This window comes from Danio aesculapii, chromosome 6, assembly GCF_903798145.1.
Source record: "Danio aesculapii chromosome 6, fDanAes4.1, whole genome shotgun sequence".
NCBI classification, from domain to species: domain Eukaryota; kingdom Metazoa; phylum Chordata; class Actinopteri; order Cypriniformes; family Danionidae; genus Danio; species Danio aesculapii.
This window is the reverse complement of record NC_079440.1, coordinates 58,407,204-58,416,608: the sequence shown is the minus strand read 5'-3', so window position 1 is coordinate 58,416,608 and position 9,405 is coordinate 58,407,204. Positions and strand designations below refer to the sequence as shown.

At 29.9% G+C, this 9,405-nt stretch overlaps 1 protein-coding gene across 2 annotated transcripts in view; it reads left to right on the top strand.

Annotated features, from left to right (window-relative positions):
- Window positions 1–282: 282 nt before the first annotated feature.
- Window positions 283–9,405, top strand: part of eya2 (EYA transcriptional coactivator and phosphatase 2) — an 86,017-nt gene continuing 76,894 nt past the window's right edge. For both annotated transcript variants that reach the window (XM_056460622.1, XM_056460620.1), the window contains exon 1: window positions 283–518. The gene's annotated coding sequence lies outside the window, so the exon portion shown is untranslated. The remainder of the gene's footprint in view (window positions 519–9,405) is intronic.

The window sequence follows — 9,405 nt, the reverse complement described above, 5'->3', positions numbered from 1 at the left end:
AAAAATTATATTGGCTGAATTTAAACAAATTAAGTTGAACACTTCTAAGTATGATTTGTTAGTTTAAATTGAGCCCATATAAATTGTTTGCTGCCACTTAACTTAAAATAATGAAACATTGTTTTTCAGTGTACATTCCCACAAGAATAAATCTGCGTGCGCGCGCATACAATCACGCGCAGCGGGACGAACTCATTGTGGTAGAGCTGCACGCGCGCGCGCTGAGTACACGAGCAGCAGCAGCAGGAGGAGGATCTTCAGGTCGTTCATTTATTGAAGGTTTCTTCACATTAGTGTGCACTCGAGTGCGCACACACGCAGGGAGCAACACACACACACACGGCAGAACTCAAGAACACTGCGATATAAAGGCGAACACCACTTTTAATAGTCGACTATAACATTAGGATGCGACATTAAACTCGTCTGTCGGCGCTTTGAAGAACCCGCGTCACGCAGGATGGACAAACTTTTCTAAACTTGTTCGCTGATTTTTCGCTTGCTTTGCTTCGGATATGGTAAGTGCATTATTTATTAACGTATTAATATTGTCATATCGTGTGATGCATTTGACAATAACAAACCAGTGTAATCGGTAGAATCTTTATAAAATTACGCGCAATATATCCCACATACAGTAGTCAACATTTGAAGTGGTTCATCACCTTATATCAGTCGTCATAAAAATATTGAACAGCCATTCTTGTTCAAGGACAATTTTGAAAAAAGTTTTTGATCCATTATATATACTATATATCAGTATAGTCAGAAGAACCCAGAAAAAAGGACGAAAATCCAGCTTTGCATCTCGAAGTTATCGCAATATTTTATTGTCACATTATTATCATTATTATTGAATGTTCAAAGTTTGCTTATTATATACCTTATAATTAAATAAATATATAAATAAACCAATAACTAACTAACTAAATAAATAAATAAATAAATAAATAAATAAATAAACTATAATTTGGGATCATAAAGTGTTAACGTCAAATAAGATAACATTTAAAAGCTTACTGTGCGTTAAAGGGGAAAAAAACACTGTTTGCAAGAAATTATAAGAAGACTTTTTATTATTAATGCATACAATATTCTTTAGGATCACTTTAAAAGAGTGCATTTAAAATAACAGACGGCTAGGCTTTGTATTCAGTACTGTTTTTAACCATTAAAACATTATTATTAATATAGTAAAAGAATAGAATATATAGAAATCAAATGTATGCATAAATAATGCTAGACAGATTGTAGTTTGATTTGAGATGCTCAGATTGAAAGTGTGATTTAGTTTAAAGGCGTATTACATTGTTTAAATTGTTTCTGTTTTATTATATTTAGCTCTATATTTAATTTGCTATACATGAATAAAAAAAAATCTTGATATTTTTCAGATCAGTCTAAGAGGTTTTAGTTTTATGCATTATAACACAGAATATTAGTTTAAATTGGTGATTCATTTTTGAGACACATTTTACACACGTTTTTACAGAGTTGATGTTAGACTTACTGCTTTAATGTGCTTTGTTCCACATAATTTAGGAGTCCAAAAAAGGTTGAACGAGTTTTAATTTGTAATTATATTGTATTAATATGAATAAAGACCGTTTAGGCACACATACAGTCATTTAAAGTGAGACTTCCGCATCACACAGAGCAAATGCAATGAAAAAAAATCTAAATTGTAAATAATAAAATAATAATTGATGACAAAAACACATTATAAAAAGAACAAATGATGTCTAGACATTAAAAAAGATGACAAAAAGTATAGTAATTACAATTTAGGGGCTTTTTATCAACAAAAACTGATATAGCCAAACACTATACGGTAAATAAAATAGAAAGTAGAAATGTTGTTCTTGTTTTTGTCTATCTGTTATGTATAATATTATAATTTTGATTTTATATTTTGCATCTAAAATGCTATGCAATATTATTTTGCTTCACTATCTTATATTTTTAAGTGCAAAACAATCTTTAAATGGAAAAAGGCCTTGTTGATTATTAAAAGTAGAGTAAATCTAAACTCCATTAGTGTTATTCTGATCTATTGTCTTAATAATAGCTCTTTTCACATGCATATAATTTTTATTAACACTTAATATAATCGCTCATGCTATTATTTTGTTCTTGTTTAAGCTTGCGCATACGTGTGTATTCGCGAGAGCTGTTTTCTTGTACGCAATGAGATAAATCAATGGCGTATTTCACATCAAGCCAGATGATTACTCTGAAATCGCTGAGCCGATGTTTAAAGTCAGGAAGCTAATAAGGTAATTTTAGGGTGCCTTGCTAAGCATTTTTCAAAGAGAAGCATTCATCGTCCTTGAGAAGCTCTCTCAGCCCCCTGCTCAATACCTTCAGTGCTTTTATTTTTCTTCACATAAACGCAGGTCACTATTGCACAATTCCAGATTATTAAGTAAATCCTCAATCAGACATTGAAATCTGAAGCTGGTTTCATGTGTTGCAGATGTAGTAAACGCTGATGCTTACTTTCTCTGTTTGCAATACCACAAACAAGTCCAAGAAATATTGACTCATGCATTTTCTGACATGACAGCAATAAACCAAATCGAATTTCTCACGACGTATTTGCACGGACATGCAGTGCATTCAGTTTTGACTTTCATTGAATGATTTGAAAAGCATTGTAATAAGAGTGACATTCATCATCTCGTATTTCTTGGATTTCACTAAAAAGGAAAAGATTTTTGGTGCTTGTTGTTGTTTTTTTTCATTGAAGCCACTTAAATTTGTAAAAACAATTAAGTTAATTTAGTTAATTTGTGTTGGGAGAACATGAATGAAGGGTACACTATAAAAACTGCAGGGTTCCACACAATTCATTCATGTTGTCTCAACACAAATCGATTAAGTTAACAAATTTAAGTTGATTTAATGCATTTACTATCATTAACAAATACCAAACAAGTCATTGATTACAGTATTTGTTCATGTTAGTTAACGTTAACTCATTTGTGTTGGGAGAACATGAAATCTTTTTAACTTGTTCAAACTTCTTAACTAAAATGAGCTGAAACAACACAATTCTTGAGATTTCATTGAGACAACTTAATTTTTTTATGTTCAATCCACATTCATTTTTATTAAAAGTGTTAAGTTAACTTAATTTTTGTTGGGACAGCATGAATTAATTGTGGAGTGTACACTGTAAAAAAAATGCAATGTTCCACACAATTAATTCATGTTATCTTAACACAAATCGATTAAGTTAACAAATTTAAGTTGATTTAATGTATTTACTATCATTAACAAATACCAAACAATGCATTGATTACAGTATTTGTTCATGTTAGGTAACATTAATTCATTTGTGTTGGGAGAACATGAAATCTTTTTAACTTGTTCGAACTTCTTAATTAAAATGAGCTGAAACAACACAATTCTTGAGATTTCATTGAGACAACTTAATTTTTTATGTTCAATCCACATACATTTTTGTTAAAAGTGTTAAGTTAACTTAGTTTTTGTTGGGACAGCATGAATTAATTGTGGAGTGTACACTGTAAAAAAATGCAATGTTCCACACAATTCATTCATGTTGTCTCAACACAAATCGATTAAGTTAACAAATTTAAGTTGATTTAATGTATTTACTATCATTAACAAATACTAAACAATGCATTGATTACAGTATTTGTTCATGTTAGTTAACGTATATTCGTTTGTGTTGGGAGAACATGAAATCTTTTTAACTTGTTCGAACTTCTTAACTAAAATGAGCTGAAACAACACAATTCTTGAGATTTCACTGAGACAACTTAATTTTTTATGTTCAATCCACATAAATTTTTGTTAAAAGTGTTAAGTTAACTTAATTTTTGTTGGGACAGCATTAATTAATTGTGGAGTGTACACAAAATGCAATGTTCCACACAATTCATTCATGTTGTCTCAACACAAATTGATTAAGTTTACAAATTTAAGTAGATTTAACATAACAAAATTAAGTTGTCCTGAAAAATCTCAATTACTGTGTTTATATTAAATAAGTAGTTTGAACAACCAGCAAAAACATTTTTGAGTGTAGAATGTTTGATTAAAGTTATCTCATCTTTAATAATGTCCTCAATCCAACAATAAGTTGTTCATACTTTGTTTTTGTGACTTTTTTGTGAATCATTTTAGGTCTTAAATGTTACTACTGCTGTTTCATAATAAGTACAACACTCAAAAACAATGACCTTTGCTGTTTGTTCAAACTACTTATTTAAAATGAGCTGAAACAACACAATTCTTGAAGTTTTTTAGGGACAACTTAATTGTTTTATGTTCAATCCACTTACATTTGTAAAAACAATTGAATTAATTTGTGTTGAGAGAACATGAAGTAATTTTGTGGAACCCGGCATTTTTAACAGTGAATTAATAAAAAAAATAATTATATAAAAATCCTTTTTTGGAGTGTAAAAGAGCAGAATGGCATTACATTCAATTAAATTATGCATCATAAATTTGGTCTCCTGCCACTGGAAATATGTTACTGCAGCTACAGCAACAGCGAGCATTCTGAGAATGCCATGGCAACATTTGGCAAACGTTCTGGAAAGTTCTAAGAAATGTTCTTCAAGTTATATTTTAGTGCTGTAAATATGCAGGATGCCACATAACTCCTTCATGCCATCCCAACACAAATCGATTAAGTTAACTTTATTGTTTTTGCAAATTTAAGTGGACTGAACATAAACAAATTAAGTTGTTCCTAAAAAAACCTCAATAATTGTTTTAATTCAGCTCATTTTAAACAAGTAGTTTGAACAAGCAGCAAAAACATGTTTTGAGTGGAGAATGTTTGATTAAAGTTATCTCTTCTTTAATAATGTCCTCAAGACATCAATAGGTTACCCATATGTTGTCTGTGGGACCTTTTTTTGTAAATCATTTTAGTTAGTCTTAATTGTTACTACTTGTTTCAGAACATACTGTTTCATAATAAGTTCAACACTCCAAAAACATTATATAAAAATAACTAATTATTTAAATTAATAATAATAATAATAATAATAATAATAATAATAATAATAATAATAATAATTCCTTAAATTTATATAGTGCTTTTTTGGGTTATTCTAAGGGATTAACAGACATTTGGGGAGGATAACATTACTTTAGTACACTCAAAAAAATGAGGCTTGCTGTTTGTTCAAACTACTTATTTAAATTGAGCTGAAACAACATAATTATTGAGGGTTTTTTGGGGGGACAACTTAATTGTTTTACGTTTAATCTACTTACATTTGTAAAAACTAATAAGCTAACTTAATTCCTTCATGTTGTCCCAACACAAATCAATTGTTTGGAGCCCAGCATTTTTTTTTACAGTGAACTATATAAAATTTATATTGTTAAAACATAGGAAACAAATGGTAATTAATGGTAATTAAGTCATTTAAGTAGTTAATTATTTTATTTACGATCATGATCATACCATGAATAATACATTTTACAGTAGTAATTCGTCTTTGTTAATGTTAGTTAACGAAAATACAGTAATTCATTGTTACTTCATTTTAACTTTTGTTAGCTTAAACTAATTTTAACAAGCTCTTTGGATGTAAATAATGCATTATTAAATGCACGTATGATTAGTAAATGCTGTACAAGTATTGTTAATTCTTAGAAAATATAGTAACTACCATTAACTAATGAAACACTGCAAAATGGGTGACACTTTAAGGTTCCATTTTATTTATTATTTATTATTCATTTATACAAACTATGAACAATATATTTATTACAGTATTTATTCATCTTTGTTAATGTTAGTTCATGAAAATAAAGTCATTCATTGTTAGTTTATGTTAACTTTGTTTGTTTTTTTGTTAGCTTTAACTAATGTTAATAAACACAACTTTTGATGTAAATAATGCATTATTAAATGCACATATGATTAGTAAATGCTGGAAAACTATTGTTAATTCTTAGAAAATATATTAACTAACATTAACTCATGAGATATTGTAAAATGCATAACACTTTACGATAAGGTTGTATTAGTTAATATATTTACTAACATTAACAAATACCTAATGCATTTATTACAGTATTTGTTCATCTTTGTTAATGTTAGTTAATGAAAATAGAGTCATTCATTGTTAGTTCATGTTACCTCTTGATTTGATTTATTTATTTTCGAACAAAGTATCATACATAAAATATCATTAACAAAAGAATACATTTCAACATGGTCGAAAATGGAGTGGGATGAAGCACAAGCTTATTATTTTCCCACCCCATTACCACATACATCAAACTTATTTCTTCCTTTACTTATCTCTTCCTTTCACATGAACACATTCTATCCTTTTGGCATATCTGACAAACTATATGTTTGGTTCCATTTGTACCCGTATACCTTGTAACATAAACCCAGAGAAAAAAACAAAAGACAAAAAAACCTAGTACTGCAAATAGCCATTAATTAAAATGTCATCATACCTTTCTCTTTTTATACCTTTTCAATCACCTTCATCATTATACTCCTTTAATAATATATATTTATACAACTTTTTAGATTGATTCTTATCCTGACATTGTTTAAGAGTCAGATCAAGACTGTTTCATAGTTTTACACCACAGACAGACATGCACAAAAGTCAACCCAACCTCCTAAAATTTAGTTCTTCTCTCAGATTATATCCCCCTTGTCGTTCTTCGAAAAACGTTTGTATGCATTTTATAAGTAGTTTATTCCTATAAACGTAAACTTAGAGAATACATTAACAATAACTAATGAAACGTTGTAATATGGGTAACGCTAAATAAGGTTGTATTAGCTAATGTTAGCTAATATATTTACTAACATTAACAAATACCAAACAATGCATTTATTACAGTATTTGTTCATCTTTGTTAATGTTAGTTAATGAAAATAGAGTCATTCATTGTTAGTTCATGTTACCTCTTAGAGAATACATTAACATTAACTAATGAAACGTTGTAATATGGGTAACACTAAATAAGGTTGTATTAGCTAATGTTAGCTAATATATTTACTAACATTAACAAATACTCAATGCATTTATTACAGTAATTGTTCATCTTTGTTACTGTTAGTTAATGAAAATAGAGTCATTCATTGTTAGTTCATGTTACCTCCTAGAGAATACATTAACATTAACTAATGAAACGTTGTAATATGGGTAACACTAAATAAGGTTGTATTAGCTAATGTTAGTTAATATATGTACTAACATTAACAAATACCAAACAATGCATTTATTACAGTATTTGTTCATGTTAGTTAGCATTAGTTCATGAAAATACAGTTGTTCATTATTAGTTCTTATTGTAACAAGTATGAATTTGGATTTTAATAAAGCATTATTAAATGTTGAACTATTATTAATAAATCCTGTACGAGTATTGTTCATTATTAGTTCATGTTAGTAAATACATTATTCCTTATTATAAAGTGTGACTGTAAAATGTTCCTGTTTTGAACATTTAAAAATAACATTTTGGTAACTTCAAGAGAACGCTCTTTGGACATATTTGTGTTAGCTGTGTAATATCTGATTACACTTGATTCCTTCATAAAACAAACACAAATTGAAACGTGAAAAAGGACCTCTTTGTATTCACATTTTACGTAGTTTGATTCTCAGATCTCAATGCGGAAGCGCGCATCACATGCAGACATTTCTGTTCATTTAAGCAAATCCTTCAGCAATCTAATACTTACAATTATTTTGACAACAGACATAAAAGCAGCCAACACTTATTTAGTTTCTTTCCCCACACTAATATTGTCGTAAAAAGGTCATGTGCATGGGGTCAAGCTTGATTTAACGCTCTGCTTTTCTGAGTATAATAGCATCAGGTCTCGTTCTGCAGTCTTCTCTTCCCGTCATGGTTCTGATTACTAACCCTAATAAATTGTGAATAAGCTGCCCAATTCCTGCTCGAGGAGGCAAAGCGAGTTCCCCATCCTGAGCAGTCCAGACACCCCCCGCCCCCTTCCTAAGAAAACACAAATTAATTCCTAAAGTCCTCTGTAGCCAAAGGTTTCTGGAATGATAAATATTTTCATAGGAAGCACAGCTCTTCCTGAGTTTATCGGCGCTCGCTTCATTACTGGCCGGCCGGTGTTAACCCTGGGCTTTTAGGGTGAGGCTGAAGGCCTTGAACTTTCTTCTGCTTTGAATTGTCAACCGATCCTTTGCTTCCAGATGGAAGATAACCTCGCTCGTAATGAGCTAAATATTTAGCTAGCGCCCATAGAGGCATGGCTGAAGTCTCGTGAGTCTTGCGCAACCGCATGTGATCGGTAGCCGTTGTCGCAGTTAACACTTTGCCACATCATCAGACAGAGACAGAGGGATTTTCTGTGCTCTCATACGTTTGTTAAGAATAAAGAGGGTTTTCAGAGCAATGTTAATTTGTGGTTGCATTGGGAAATGAACAGTGTAAACTTTTTATGTGTAAAAACTTTGTTTTTTGCATTGGATATTTGCAATGCAAAGACTGGATAATTAATTAACAGAAAATCTGCACTCTTAAAGAGATAGTTTACCAAAAATGACTATTCTGTCATCATTTTTTCACTTTTGACTTGTTTATAAACTTGTTTGAGTTTCTTTCATCTGTTAAATACAAAAGAAGATATTTTGAAGAATGTTGGTAACTGGTAGCCATTGATTTCTGTAGACCCTTGACAAATCTGATTCATAAATAAAGAAGACAACACGCAGAGAAGAGAGCAAATTTATTTTTATTTTATTTTGATTTACAGTTGAAGTCAGAATTATTAGCCCCCCTTTTAATTTATTTTCTTTTTTAAATTATTCCCAAATTATGTTTAACAGAGCAAGGAAATTTTCACAGTGTGTCTGATAATATTTTTTCTTCTGGAGAAAGTCTTGATTGTTTTATTTCGGCTAGAATAAAAGCAGTTTTTAATTTTTTAAAAACCATTTTAAGGACAAAATAATTAGATCATTATACAATAACTTGCCTAATTACCCTAACCTGCCTAGTTAACCTAATTAACCTAGTTAAGCCTTTAAATGTCACTTTAAGCTGTATAGAAGTGTCTTGAAGAATATCTAGTCAAATATTATTTACTGTCATCATGACAAAGATAAAATAAATCAGTTATTAGAGATGAGTTATTAAAACTATTATGTTTAGAAATGTGTTGAACAAATCTTCTCTCCTTTTAAAAGAACCTGGTGAAAAAAATAAACAGGAGGGCTAATAATTCTGACTTCAACTGTATATAAAATATGGGGATGCTTTGAGAAGTGTCATGTGAATCTTTAAATAATCTCATTTTCTGTTGGATGGATTTGTGAGTCAGTAGTTATATAATTCTGTTACTTTATTATTTTGGTTTCATATACATGTATATTTTTTATACTTTTTATTTTTGCACTG